At 37.4% G+C, this 15,222-nt stretch overlaps 1 protein-coding gene and 1 pseudogene across 1 annotated transcript in view; one reads left to right on the top strand and one right to left on the bottom strand.

The window, feature by feature from the left end:
- LOC149533948 (golgin family A protein) overlaps positions 1–15,222 on the bottom strand; it is a 47,246-nt gene that overhangs the window by 13,476 nt on the left and 18,548 nt on the right. The gene's annotated exons all lie outside the window — the stretch shown is intronic.
- On the top strand, positions 4,182–4,578 carry LOC149533949 (CBS domain-containing protein CBSX3, mitochondrial pseudogene; annotated as a pseudogene).

Genomic DNA, 15,222 nt, shown 5'->3' with positions numbered 1-15,222 from the left:
TTCATATTCTTCAACTTCGTGATCATCATGAAAACTCAAGAGCACAACATGCATCTCGTCTAATGTGATAGAAGTTGGGAAGCTCGGTTTGGACCCTAGAAATCAAGTCCGCATTCAGATTCATCTAGGTCCGGACTCGAGCCAGATCAAGTGCGGGTCCAAGCAGGGTCCTTGTTGGGGACTATGGGTCCGCACAAGCCCCAGGAGGATCCGTGTGGATCTGCAATTGTGGGGCCAAAAAAGTGACAATAAAAACACTTAAACAATGAGTTTCTTTATTTATTTATTTTGCAACCCTAAAAGAAGCCTAATAAGAAAATTTTCATTCATCTAATCTCTCATTTGCTTTCTCATTTTGATCTCTCATTTTGGTGTGCCCGTTTTGCAAGTTTGAAGAGAAGGTTGTAGAGATTGTTTGTGGAGTCTTAAATCCTTCCAATAATCAATGTTGAGTGTTCCAAGTATGCATTTGATCCTTCCCTTTGTTTCTTTGATAGTTGTTTTTAGTTTTTTTTTTATTCCAAAATTTATCAATATTTTGTATAAGTTTTGAAAAAAAAAAATTGTTACAGATGGCAAGAATGAGTAGTCAGAGTTCAGTGGGTGGGGAGGGATCCCAAATATTTAAAATTAATAAAACTTCTCCTTCATGGAAATATGCTACAAGAATTGAACAATATGTTGGAGGTGGAGAGTATATATGGAAATGCAATTTTTGCCAAACCAAATATAGAAGCTCATATTACCGAGTTAAACATCATTTCATAGGCCCTGCGGGTCAAGGGATTAGCATGTGCGAGGGGCCTCCAGATGGAGGTAAGAAAGAGTTGTCGGCTTCTCAAATAGAAGGCATGTTAAAAGAACAACAAGAGGCTGATAGGTAGTGTCAAAGGGGACAAAAGAAAGAACAAGGCACAAACCACCAACACCACCCTCTCAAACAGCCACTAGACAACATCCCTTACTACCTACCCCTTCTACGGAGCAAGAAGAAATAAAAACACCCCCATTCCACAATAGAGGACCATTAGATAGGGCATTTCAAAATGAATTGAGAGAAATTGCTGACATAAAGATTCGGTGTTGCCTCTTTACAAATGGTGTTCCATTCAATCTAGTGAGATCAACTTATTGGAGAGAGATGTTGGAAGGAAGCAATAAATGAAACACCTCATGGTCACTGAGTCCTTGAATATGAAAAGTTGAGAACCACCATATTGCATAGTGAGAGAAAGAATGTAGAAACCCTCTTCAAACCAATAAGAGATTCTTGGATCCAAACAAGGCTAAGTATTGTCTTTGATGGATGGAAAGATTGCAAATAACGTCCATTACTAAATGTGATTGTTATCTCCCCCAAGGGGGCAATGTTTTAAAGGCGGTTAATTGTAAAGAGCAGGTAAACGATGCAAATTTTATTGTCCAGTTCCTCATTGAATCCATAGAGTCTATGGAAGTTGACAATGTTGTCCAAGTAATAACGTACAATGCTAATGTTTGTAGGGCTACAAGTGCTTTGGTAGAAGCACCATATGATCATATCATTTGGAAACCATGCACAATCCACTCCTTGAACTTGGTGATGAAAGCAATTGGCACCCAAATTGAATGGGTGAAAAAAGTGGATGAGGGTGAGGAGATCCAAATGTTTGTAACAAACCACCATATGTCACAAGCAATTTTCAGAACTTTCTCCCGTTTGAAATTATTGAAGGTAAATTTTAAACTGTTTAGTTTCATTTATCATTTTGTGTCATACTTTACACAGTTAAATAAAATGCTTTTTTGTGTTGTTTACATATTTGAAATGTGTTATTAACTTACAATTTAAATTAACATAGTAATAGGTTGTTGAAACAAGGTTTGCTTCACATACAATCGTCCTTGGACAACTTCTGAGGGTGAAAGATGCATTGTCCCAAATGGTTACTAACAACCGATGGGGTGAATGGAATCAATTCGATATAAAGGCTAAAAATGTAAAGGATATGATCTTGAGTGATAATTTTTGCGGTAGGGTGGACTATGTATTAGAATTCACCAAGTCCAACATGTCTATGATTCGATTTACTGACACTGATGAGCCTTGTTTGGGGAACATATATGATGCCATGGACTCCATTCTAGAGAGAGTGAAAACGCTAAGTTTAAATTTTTATATAATACTTTATCCTTGTTTATTGAGAGATTTTGTTTTTTAATTTAAATTAACACTACACCAAGATAACTTACATGAACATCATTTAACATCCCAGGTCATTTAGAGGAGAGAGCAAGATCTTGAGGAAACCTTGTACAAAAAGGTAGAGAAACTTGTTCTACATTACTGGAACAAGATGACTACACCTTTACACCTCCTGGCATATACACTTTCTCCCAAGTATTATAGCGGTGAGATACTTTCTAGTCTTGGTAGAGTGGCACCATACAGAGATCTTGAGGTTGCTAGTGTTAAAGTTTGTAGCTGCGGTAGAGATCTTTATCTCTCGAAATCTGGACGTTTTTACCATTATTGTCATCTTCAGCTGAAAAGGTCACTTAAGTTTAATTTGTAATATTAAATGTAATTGACATGTGTCATTCACATGCATTGGAGCATAAATATCCAAAGAGTTATAATTAATTATAGAAGTTATGGGAATCTCAAGAAACCTTCGGTTATAATTTGAAGAGTCTCTCCTATTGTTATATATTTGCATCAAGCAAAGGATATTGTACACTTGAACATTTCATTATCAATAAAGATATATTTGTGTTGTGTGGTTAGGTTTTTCACTTCATTCTCAAAGGGTTTTCCCAGGATAATTCTGGTGTTTATTGGTTCAGTTTTTACTCCTCATTGTTGTTTCTCTCCATTGATTTATGGGCTAAAACTGAACATGGTATCAAAGCCTAGTTGATATCAGCAATAAGAAGAAATGTTGAGTTCTTTTGCCTGCTTTTGCGACATAATTTATCTGTCAAATGATGTTTGTTTTGGCATCTATTTGTTATCATTGATTATTCCTAGTTTTCTTCCAAAAATCTGCGACACTTATTTATAACAAGATCAAGCAAACTGCATGTCTTGTTTAGTAAGCATCAACAAACTCGTGATGAAGTTTACATCTTGTTAGTGCATCCTTCCTGTAATCTTGTGGAGTGATGTCCTAGTTTAATCTTATCTCGTTTGAGTGATTAGATGGTCGAAGGTTTAATATTTATTATGCATGTGATAATATGTATTTTTGGGGCATCTCTGCATCTTTATTTTTATAATTTGTTCTATTATTATTTTCCTTAAGCACTTTCTAATTTTATCCTTTCAGTTTCATTATATGTGCAACTATTGTCTATCAAAGAGTTATATGCCTGTTGACCTTAAGAGGTTAGAAGATATCATTATTTCTTCTTTTCCATTTCATTCAAATTCTTTTTTGTTACTCCATTTTAGTCAATTCATATAATTTAAAATCTACCTATTGTTTAAATTTATTTCTTGTAACAATGCTTATTACCATCGATAGATATTGTGGCTTGTACTGTCAGTTTTGATCGACATCATCTCTGTAAGTAAATGGAGGAGCAGGAGTCGGGGTGTGGATCAGAAAAGATGAGCAACAAAGGAGTATCATTTTATTATCAAAGGAAGAAGCAAGGTTATATCAATTCACGGGATTAATATTATTCCTGTATCGTGCAACTTTCAACAAGTGTGTTTTCGTTGTCTTTGAGAAAGGCAATTTGGATATTGTTCGTAACTAATGTCTCCTCTGTTTATGATCGTGCTTCCATCATTTTATTTGACTTTGACATGTTGGCTCTATCTTTTTGTTGGTTTTGAGACTCCATATGTTGTGCGGATATATGTACACCCGCATTTGCTTTTAATTTTTTTTAATGTCTTCACAATGTTCATGTGTTCGTTGATATCTTGTGTAACGACATAGCATTTATGTTCCTTATTCATCGATAAAGAAATGTTCCTATCAGCATACCTATTTTTGGTATACATTTCATTGGAGGAGATTTTTCTGTGGAGCTTCAATTTTTTTTATTTTTTTTGGTGATCATGCAGATTGTGATCATAAATGTTATGTCTTGGCAAAGCCATCGAAAAGATGTTTCTGTCCTGGTTCCACCATCTTCGTGGGTCATTTATCTCTTAGAATTTTTTGGTAACCGAGAAATGGTTTATGCTTTGTTTGCCCTGAGATTCACAACAAATCTCTGCTTCCACGGATCATTTAATCTGTCCACTTCTTCATTTTAATTGAAAATGCAAGGTGTTGTTCAAGCTGTTCAGATCCATGGAAGTACTTTGAGAAATGTCATTCTACATCGTCTTCGTGTTGTTGAACCATCTATGAGATCTAATATCATAGTTCGTCATGAGTCTGCCTCTCCTAACTTGGAAGAACATGGTTTTGAAAGTGCTACTATCGCAGATATTTTGAAAGCAAAAGGCAAAAGTGCAGATGGCTCTTGGTTGTGGTGCGGTTCTGATGATACAGTTTATGATGCCATGTTGGAGCACTGCTGGTGGTAAAACCTGGCGCAGAGAAGCCACTTGCAGGAATTATTACAGACGGAGGTTGAAAAGGATGGCGTCTTGGTCATGAGCAGTGGTGCTCGTAGAAGGGTTGGTGATATATGGGATTGTGGAAGAAGTTTCTCACAAGAGATACTTGCCATCCTTTTCTATGATCATTATGATGTTCTTGACCTCTCATTTGGACTTCTTTTGTTTTTTACATGAGATGTAGATGGAGCAGATTATCATTATTTTCTTTCTATTTAGCAAAAGGTCCAGAATTATTTTAACCAATGGAGTTTGAGCAACATAGGAATCTGATTTTCATTTACGATGTCAATTTGGCAGATTCTTATTATCCTATGAAAGGTGAATGTCTATGCCAAATTTGACAGAAACCACTCATGTCAGCAAGGAATCATATGGAATCAAAAGATAAGTTTTCATAGACTATGAACTAATATATGCATTTTTATATATAATGGGTTATTTTTAGATTTATCTCTCTTAATTGTAGGATGCAACAAGATAAGAATTATAGCTCCAGAGGGAGATGTTGAGCTTTAGAGAGAGATTTTAGCTTCAGATGAAGGCTTCATAATTAAGAGGGAATGCTTATGGAATTCCCTTCATTGTCATATATGCTTGTAATGCTTATGGTATTTGTAAATTTGACTTAAATGGAACTAAGTCTTGTTTTGTTATGTCTATTTCTGTTCATGTGAAATAAATAATAAGATTGTAAGAATCAGCTATGATAACTCTTTCGCTATGCGATAGTGAACATCATGTTGGGAGAGTCCATGATGTCATCATGTTGAGAGATTCTGTGATGGGAGTTAGATGTCATGTTGAGAGATTCCATGATAGTCCACGTTGAGAGAGTTCGTGATTAAAGGCTTAGCTGTGAGTCTTACAAATCTCTTCATGTTGAGTGATTCCATAAATATAAGTAATTGTTATAGGTTTTCATGTTGAGTGATTCCATGAATATAACTCATTGTTACAAGTTTTCATGTTGAGTAACTCTGTGAACTATGTTTTGAATACGTATGATCAGAATTTATCATTGACATTTTTTGGTTGCAGTTTTGTATGACTGTTTAGATAAAGATCTCTCTCTCGCTAAGAGGGAGTGTTAAAGTTTGTAGCTGCAATAGAGCTCTTTATCTCTCGAATTCTGGATGTTTTTACTGTTATTGTCATCTTTAGCTTAAAAGGTCACTTAAGTTTAATTTGTACTATTAAATGTAATTGACATGTGTTTCACATGCATTGAGGCATGAATATCCGAAGAGTTATAATTAATTATAGGAGTTATGGGAATCTCAAGAGACCTTCGATTATAATGTAAAGAGTCTCTCCTATTGTTATATATTATAATATTTGCATCAAGCAAAGGATATTGTACACTTGAACATTTCATTATCAACAAAGATATATTTGTGTTGTGTGGTTGGGTTTTTCCCTCCATTCTCGAAGGGTTTTCCCAGGATAATTCTAGTGTTTATTGGTTCAGTTTTTACTCCTCATTGTTGTTTCTCTCCATTGATTTCTGGAGCTAAAACTTAACAGCTAGTGGGTATAGGACATTCAGCAAGATCTTTAGTTATCCTAAGGTGGCATCGAATGTTAGGAGAGGGTTTGAGGAGTTTGTCTTGGGAAAAAATGCAGACCTTGATGCAATCAATGACCAAAGTAGACTAGATGCCATTAGATGGTGGTACTACATGGGCAAGATTACATGTACCTCCAACCTCTTGCCATTAAAATCTTGTCACAAGTATGTATTTAATTTATTTTTCCCTCTTTTATGGCCACTTAGCTTGTAGAATTAGGACTCTTGAATTTCTATGGTAATATAATTTACAATTTCTAATTTTTTAAAATTTTGTTGGTTGTCTCTCTAGGTTGTGAAGTCTTCTACGGCTGAGCGTTATTGGACTCAATACTCCTTTATCCACTCAATGAAGCATAATTGGTTGGGTTCCAAAAAGCAGAGGACTTGGTATTTATTCACAACAACTGGCGCCTCCAGTCACGCAAGGATCCAAAATATAAGAAGGGGCCAGAGTAGTTGTGGGATGTATTACCCGAGTCTGTTGACTTGGATATGACCATCCAGGATCTAGCTAGAATTGCCTAGCTAGATGTTGTGAAGGACGAAGAGGAGGATGTGATAGCATCTGGGGCTAGTGGAACTAGTTTGGGTTCCAATGATGAGGATCTAGATATAGTTGCAGTTGGGGATGAAGCCATTGATCCCTCATTTTTTGATGACCCATTTGTCCCTTGAAGGACATTTGCATCTTTGATACTATGAGTCTATGATCATTGATAAACTATTAAATGTTTCAAACTTTATTAGCTGTCAATTTTATGAACAAGTCTATGTTTTGAAATTTCATTTTGCAATTTAGTAACTCGATGTACGATTTTCTTTACAATCATGGACATAGATTAATGAGTGAGTATTTAATGTTTATCTATGAGATTTCGCATTGATCAATGATCAATTAACATATATTCATACCATGAAATGAATTTGTAAGTTAGTTTTACAATCATGCGTGTTTCTCTTTTTTTTTTGTATACACGCACACACACACACACTCATGAACCCACCCACAAACCCAAATGGGAAAATAAAATTGTCTGAGCCCACGAACCCGAATCCATCCCCGAACCTGAATCGGCAACTCAAGGCAGAAGTGCACTTGTGAACATGGTTTCATCTTCTTTGGGACTCCTACATGGAAACTCTTTTTTCCATCCTCGTGGTTATTTGTAGGTTGCAAGTCACAAGCAAGTGATTACTCTCTTTTCTATCCTTTCTTCAATCATAACTTGTGAGTTTTCTTCTTTCAAGAGTGTTCCGTCTAGCTCCAACTTATCATTTCAATTTCTCCATTCAGCTTGTCTTTAAGACAATACTCCATACTAGCTTGATTTTGACAATTCTCTAATTCATCATACGTAGAATCTATGTCTTTATAAACCCTTGTGCCTATTAGACATTCTAACAAACATGCATATGATATTGTAATCTTTCTTTTGAAAATGACAACATTTTGAAATTCTAAAAAATGCCCCTCTGGCTAGTAGGACACATAGCTTTAAACCAAGCAAAGCAACTTGTTGTCACAAAAGCTTGCACACTTGCCTAAAGTTTTTACCTAAAAGCAACCTTGTGAAACATGGAAACAATCTCCAAGTTGTGGGACTTGAACTGTGAAATTGAGTCTCCTGAGAAAGTCGGCTTCCTTACTATCAAGGTGCACCTAATTACTCTTTGAGAGGAAAAGGGAGAAGGAATGCATGAAAGCAAACTACCTAATCTAATCTACAAAGGGTGATACACCAAAATAGTTTGTTCAACCTTATTTCTGTGTAACAATGCACTATTCATCAACATATTCCCAAGATACACTAATTCACCATTTGCTTCAATCCAACTGCCACAAATAGATCAGAAACCAAATGAAATGCTACAAGGAAAGAACTTCACACTATAACATCTGAGGCAAAATCGATACTGTTATGCAAATTGAAGGATAGAAGACAAAACATCAACAAAGGCAAGGAAGTTCTGCACTTATATTAATGGGAGAATGAGGTAAGACAAAGAATACATTCATGCATACACAAAAGGAAAATTACAATAGCAAAGCATAAAATGCAATACTAATGAATCAGAAAAAGGCTGACTCTAAGAAGGGTTACAAAATTTGTTTTTATAACTCAAGCATAACTCAGATAGTTTCGACCCTAAGGCAAAGCACAACAACTGCATTTAAGGTTGCTAAGAACAATTACAAATCTGAAGAAGATTTGATCTTGGTTCACATCCAGATGCAGGAAAACCATATCATTCACCAAAAAATAGCCATGAGAAGAGAGAAACGGCGACCATTATCATTCTGACTGGGTGGATGGATAGCCAGGCAACGAGGGGAATGTCCTGTACATTTACCATGCATGGAGAACGCAAAAAGGTGGTTGTAGGTGATCAAAAGATTGATTCGCCATTAAAAGAGCTACTTGCTTCATTCTTGACACGCCAAATCAAATAAATCAGCAAGTCAACTAGATTTGACTCTAATCTACCACGTGGCCCAATGCTATTTGAATAATCTGCCACCCTGTCTGGCTTTCTAACTTTATGTTGACCTGTTGACTATCTAATCATTCACGACTTTGCCACCCGAGCCCGCTAGGACACATGTCAACTTGTCGTTATGTCACTATAAATATTCATCATGCAACTTTCGATAGCGACAAAGCGACAATCGTTGATCTTGGAAGATCGAACGGCCATGATTAAACCCTTTCTCTATGTGTTATATCTGCAGCGAATAGGAACCTAACAACTGCAGCTTCGTTTATGGCATAAACCTTCGACAACTCCCTTCATGGGCTGGTCCCACCACCTCCACATGTCAAATTATCGTTATGTCGCTATGACTAAAGATCTAGCAACTTTTCATAGTGACAAAATGACAATCGTTGATCATCTCCAAATCAACGATGGACAAGGGTACGTCAAGAAACTGGCCCACCTCAATAGGTAATGAATAAAATTTTGACAACTATTACCTCATCTAACAACTCCACCAGCCACAAAGAAGAAAGGCCCACCTAGGACACGTGGTATGCTATCGTTATGTCGCTGAGTATTCTTCGTGCAGTTTCCATTAGCGACATAATGATGTCCATTGATCTCAAATCTAATCGACGGTGTTGGTGAATATTTCAAGAACTTGGTTCAGTTGCAAAATGACCAATTAAACAGGAACACTTGTCATCTCCTCTAACATCCTTACAAGCCACAAAAGGAAGTGGTCCACTGGGACGCATGTCACACTGTCGTTATGTCGCTATGACTAAAGATCTTGCAACTTTTCATAGCGAAAAAACGAGTCGTAGATCCATCTTCAATTTGCAGTTCCCAATGTTTCACTGACTACTGTGCATGACTCAAAACAAGAGGCCCCACCTGGACACGTGTCATAATGTTGTTATGTCGCTATGAAAACCTGTCGTGCAACTTTCCATAGCGACAGAGCGACGTTCATTGATCTCTTTACATCAGATGGCTATGAAGATGAGGGCCTGCCAAGGTGTTTATGACATAAAACAACTTGAAGACTTAGGATATAAAATGTAACCCAAGGTTTATATGTCCCTTATAACATTTGATCATTTGAATATTTGAAAATATGACAGTTGGTCATGCTACAGGCAAAATTCAAAATTTTGGTGGGAGGGTAAAACTGGCTAACACAACCACTGCACCAAATTCATGTACCTATAGTAAGAGGCACCCACCAACACTATGAGTGGGAATTTTGTCCTGCCAAAGTGTTGGCAAAGACTATCCCCCTAATGGACACGTGGCTACTCGATCATGGGTGGGTTTCAACCCTTGTTATGGTAAATTGATATTGTTGTAGTTGTATTAAACAAAGGAGATGAAAGTTCCTTATATAGATTTACAAAGACTACGCTCCTAAAAGAAACAATAGTGAGCTAAAAACGAAAATAGAAACTACTAAATAAACTAAAGACTAAGATGGCCATTAAAAAAACATTAGAATATTCTAATACCCTCCCTTAATGGTTATTGTCTAATTGCTGTCTTTTAGTCACAAATTCTTCAAAACATTTTGCTGTAGCTGAGACCCTTCATGGATCTGCAAAATGTAAATTAGCAAGAAGCCAAAATCTATCCAAAAAAAAACAAAGAAGGGTGCCCCCTTCTTCAGAATGCTCGACAAAAAGAGACGAGCTTGACTAACTCTTCCACTAAGATGAGTGCACTACTAACCCTCCCAAAATCAACAACACATATGACCAAAAATCATCACAAAACATCCAACCTAATCTTGGATAACAAAGTTGCTCTTCCCTGGAGACTGAGACAAACATTGTGAACAGCTAGCACAATTTTGATGAAAAATTGATGAACCGTCCAAACTTTGCAAATGAGCATGATGTTGTAAAACAAACTGCAAAAAGCTACATTTTTTTAGGAAAAAAATCAACAAAAACTCACCACAATTTTTGTAAGTGAAAATTTTGATCAAAACCCAACATGATTTTTGAGGTGAAAAACAATCAAAACCAAACAGAATCCAAGACACAGATGATACAATACAAAACTTTGTGTTTAAGGAAATTGATAAAGCCCAACAAATATTTTTTAAGGAAAAAATTATAAAACCACCAGATAACTTTTTAGAGAGAAAAAATTATGAAAACCTATCAAATAATTTTTAAGGGAAAAATTTATAAAAACCCAACATAAATTTTTTGAGGGAAAATTTTTTTGAAAACTCATCAAAAACAATTTATGGGGAAAAAATTATGAAACCCATCAGAAAAACCTCCAGGTGGTAAAATACGAGACTTTGCATGGTAAAACAGCACATGCAAACATGCAAGTAACAAAATGTGCATGCAAGGACATGCAACTCACATGCAAATACATGCAACCTTCAAAAATCAAAGACTTTTGCCTAAATCAAGAAATCACACAATTAAAACCTTCAACCAAGCTCATGATTTTCAGCAAAAATCTTCGAAGATGAACCACAAAATTTTCATAAAATACCTCTAGCAATTTTATTTCAAAAAATGATAAACAAAATTCTGGAAAAGATTTCAGATCAAAAGAGGCTCGAACTTTTCTTTAAAAATTTCCCAAATTTTATGAAATCTCATCAACCCACCCTGATACCATTTTATGGTAAATTGATGTTGTTGTAGTTGTATTAAACAGAGGAGATGCAAGCTCCATATATAGATTAATAAAAACAATGTTTCTAAAAGAAAAATTTGTGCACTAAAGACAAAAAATAGAAACTACCTAATGAACTAAACACTAACTAGGATGGCCATTAAGAAACATTAGACTATTCTAATAACCCTGGGTACACGCCTAGCAAGACTTCGCACCACAACAACATTTAGGTTGGGATATCAAAGACCACCATGCTCCACAAGGCTCAAGCTTGAGACCTCAATTTTGATACCAAGGAACCACTATGCCAAAAGCCCAGATTGATAGTGAGTGGCACCAACCAATGTTAATAGTAGTGTTTTTGTCCCACCAAAGTGCCAACAGAGGCCAGCTACCTTATAGACATATGGTTGCTCAATTCTAGGTGGGTCTCAATCCTTGGTACACACCTAATGGGAATTCGCACCACCACAATATTGCTTAGACATCACATCCCACCATGCTTTACAAGGCCTAACCCTGAGACCTTAGCTCTAATACCAAATAGGGAAACCACTACGCTGGTGGACCAAATTGATTAGAGAGTAGTGCCACTAGCATTAAGAGTGAGATTTTCGTCCCACTAAAGTGTCAATAGAGGCCAACCCCCTTGTGGACACATGGCTGCATAATTGTGGATGGGTATCAACCCTAGGTACACACCTAGTGGAAATATGCACCCCTGCAACATTTAGGCTAGGACACCACCACCTACCAAGCTCCACAAGGCTCAACCCTGAGACCTTGACTCTGATACTAAGCAAGGCAACCATTGTGCCAAAAGCCCAGATTGATTATGAGTGGCCTCATCAACGTTAAGAATGGGATTTGATCCCTCCAGAGTGTCAAAAGAGGCCAACCCCCTCAAAGACAATTGGTTGCTTGATCATGGGTAGATCCCAGTCCTAGGGACACGATTAGCAAGAATTAGCACCATCACAACATTTAGGTTGGGACATCACAGCCCAACACACTCCTCAAGGCTCTACCTTGAGATCTTGACTACCAAGCGTAGAAACCACTATCCCAAAAGCTCAAACTAATAGTGAGTGGCGCTCACCATTCTCAAGAGTGAGGTTTTCATCTTAGCAGAGGATAGCCCCCTAGTAGACAAGTGGTTGTCCAATTGTGGGTGGGTACTAACCTTGAGTACACGCCCAATGGGAATCCGCATTGTAGTACCATTTCGGTCAAGATGTCATAACCCACCACACTTTGCATGACCCAACCCTAAGGCCTTAGCTCTAATATAAGCAAGGTAACCACTGTGCCAAAAGCCTAAATTGATAGTGAGTGGTACCCACCAGCATTAGGAGTGGAGTTGCCCACTCAGGGTGGGTCCCAACCTTGTGTAAAGAACTAGTGGAAATCCACACCACAACATTTGGGTTAGGACATCACATAATGATCCCAACTACTCATTAAAGCCAAAGCTATGGACTAAATGCTACCTTGACTACACACAATGGGAAATCAGCCCCAATCAAATAAGGGCCACCATGTTGCCTCTATTTGAAACTAAGCAAATGCACACACCAAGGCCACCAAACTCAAATTGTTGGCCCCCTAACATGCTTAAAATAGTCCTTTACACGGTGAGCCCACATTGGCAACCATGTAGTTTTCTCCTACCAATAAAAAGTTGTCAAGTACTCCCAAATGTACCTTAGAAGAAAATACTACACCTCGTCATCTTTCACTACTTGAAAGATGAAGCCAAACACAAACAAAGGCCTAAGAAAATTGCATGCAAACAAGCTTTGCTTGTATTTAACCAAAAAGGCCATGTCTATCCAATACATAACAAACTTCTCTTTGCAAGCACATCACACGTTATCTCAACCAACCATGCAATGCCAACCTAGCACCAACACAATTTTCATGCAACCCACTACCACGCCATATGCAAATAGGAACAAAATGCCACGTAGATTAACAGCATGCACTCTTGTGGGCTATGACCAATGAGAAGAAAACTAGGAGTTGATTACCCACAACCATAACTTTCTACAAAACAAGTAGGTAGTTACCGTGCAAATATAAAAGATCTACTTAAGTTACATTTGGGCTGGGCATCGCATAATGATCCCAACTACTCATTAAAGCCAAAGCTATGGAATACATGCAATTGAAAACAAACCCCTACCTTGACTACACACAATGGGAAATCAACCCCAATCAAATAGGGGCCACCATGTTGCCTCTATTTGAGACTCAGCAAATGCACACATCAAGCCCACCATACTCAAATTGTTGGCCCCCTAACATGCTTAAAATAGTCCTTTATGAGGTGAGCACACAAATAGTCCTTTATGAGGTGAGCCCACATGGGCACCCATGTAGTTTTCTCCTATCGATAAAAAGTTGTCAAGTACTCCCAAATGCACCTTAGAAGAATATATTCAACCTCGTCATCTTTCACTACTTGAAAGATGAAGCCGAACACAAACAAAGGCCTAAGAAAATTGCATGCAAACAAGCTTTTGCTCGTACTTAACCAAAAAGGCCATGTCTATCCAACACATAACAAACATCTCTCTGCAAGCGTATCACACATTATCTCAACCAACCATGCAATGCCAACCTAGCACCAACACAATTTTCAAGCAACTCACTACCATGCCACATGCAAATAGGAACAAAATGTCTCCAATCAAATGCCACGTAGATTGACAGCATACACTCTTGTGGGTTATGACCAATGAGAAAAAAACTAAGAGTTGATTATGTTAGAGAAAAAGGTTAATTTAATTTAATTTATTAAATTACCTTTTCCCCCTTATTAAGATTTCACTTTATGCACTTATGCATTCACATTTAATAATTAATTAGTAATTATTAAATGGCTTTTACCTTTTAGGTTACCCTTTTTTGGGTTTCAATCTCCTTCTATAAGGATTGATCTTTTGTAATTATCTCTTATCCTTTTCATTTTAGCGAATACAATTTGCATATTTTCAGAGCAAACCCTTGCCTCTTCTTGTCTTTTTCTTCTCTATGACAAGTTTTTGAATGCAGGTATTCTTCGCGCTTTGTGGATTTGTATTGCTCAAATCCTTCATGGTATCAAAGCCAGATCTACTGTAGCTTGTTCAGTATTTGGAGAAAAAGAAGAACAAGGGTTTAACAGAACATATTTGGTATTTTTCGAGCTTTTTTGTGAAAACGAGGGAATCTCTGATTTTTTGAGCACTTTGAGGCCAAACAGACCTCACTGTTGGATTCAGAAGGCGTCAAAACCCCCATTTTCATATAAAGTTTGTCGATTTTTGACAACGTTGAGCTAGGAGGCAAAAAAAAATTGCCTACTTGGGTCGTACGACCTCTTGCACGCATATCAAGACGATTTTTTTATAATAATAATAAAAAACGGCCCACACAGTGATTTTCTGGTGCCGCAGAGGCTTTCCCGGCCCCGCCGCCACTTTCTGATCAGGCGACGCTTTCCAATTGCTACTCCATTTTTCAGGTCGTCGCCACTAATCCTCTCTAAACCGCCATCACTGATGCCGCACCCGCTGCCGCTACACCTCCCAACCGCTGCCGCCGCACCTCCCAATCGCCACCGCCGCATCTCCCAGCCGCCACTCGCATGGTGGCTCCACCACCAGGACAACACCACACCACCAGCGGTGGTTGTGATATTTTTTTTTAATTTTTTGTTTAATAATTTTTTTATTGCTCATACGGTTCACAATATCTTGAGCATACAAGGGTCTTTTTTCAATCCGAAAGAAGCGTCGAAAAGTTGGTTCAAACTCGAAGACGATAGATCAAGTATTTTTTGGATTTTTTTCCAGTTTGGTACTTGTTTTTGCGCTTGTAGTCCGTTAATGACTTCTATCTTCTAAGGGGTGTAACTTCTTTGTTATAGCTCCATTTTTCGATCCCAAAAAAGCATCAGAAAGCTCTTCTCAAGCACTTTCCA

This window comes from Cupressus sempervirens, chromosome 10, assembly GCF_028749045.1.
Source record: "Cupressus sempervirens isolate cs-2001-9-10 chromosome 10, ASM2874904v1, whole genome shotgun sequence".
In the NCBI taxonomy this organism is placed as follows: domain Eukaryota; kingdom Viridiplantae; phylum Streptophyta; class Pinopsida; order Cupressales; family Cupressaceae; genus Cupressus; species Cupressus sempervirens.
This window is presented reverse-complemented; position numbering and strand designations above follow the sequence as displayed.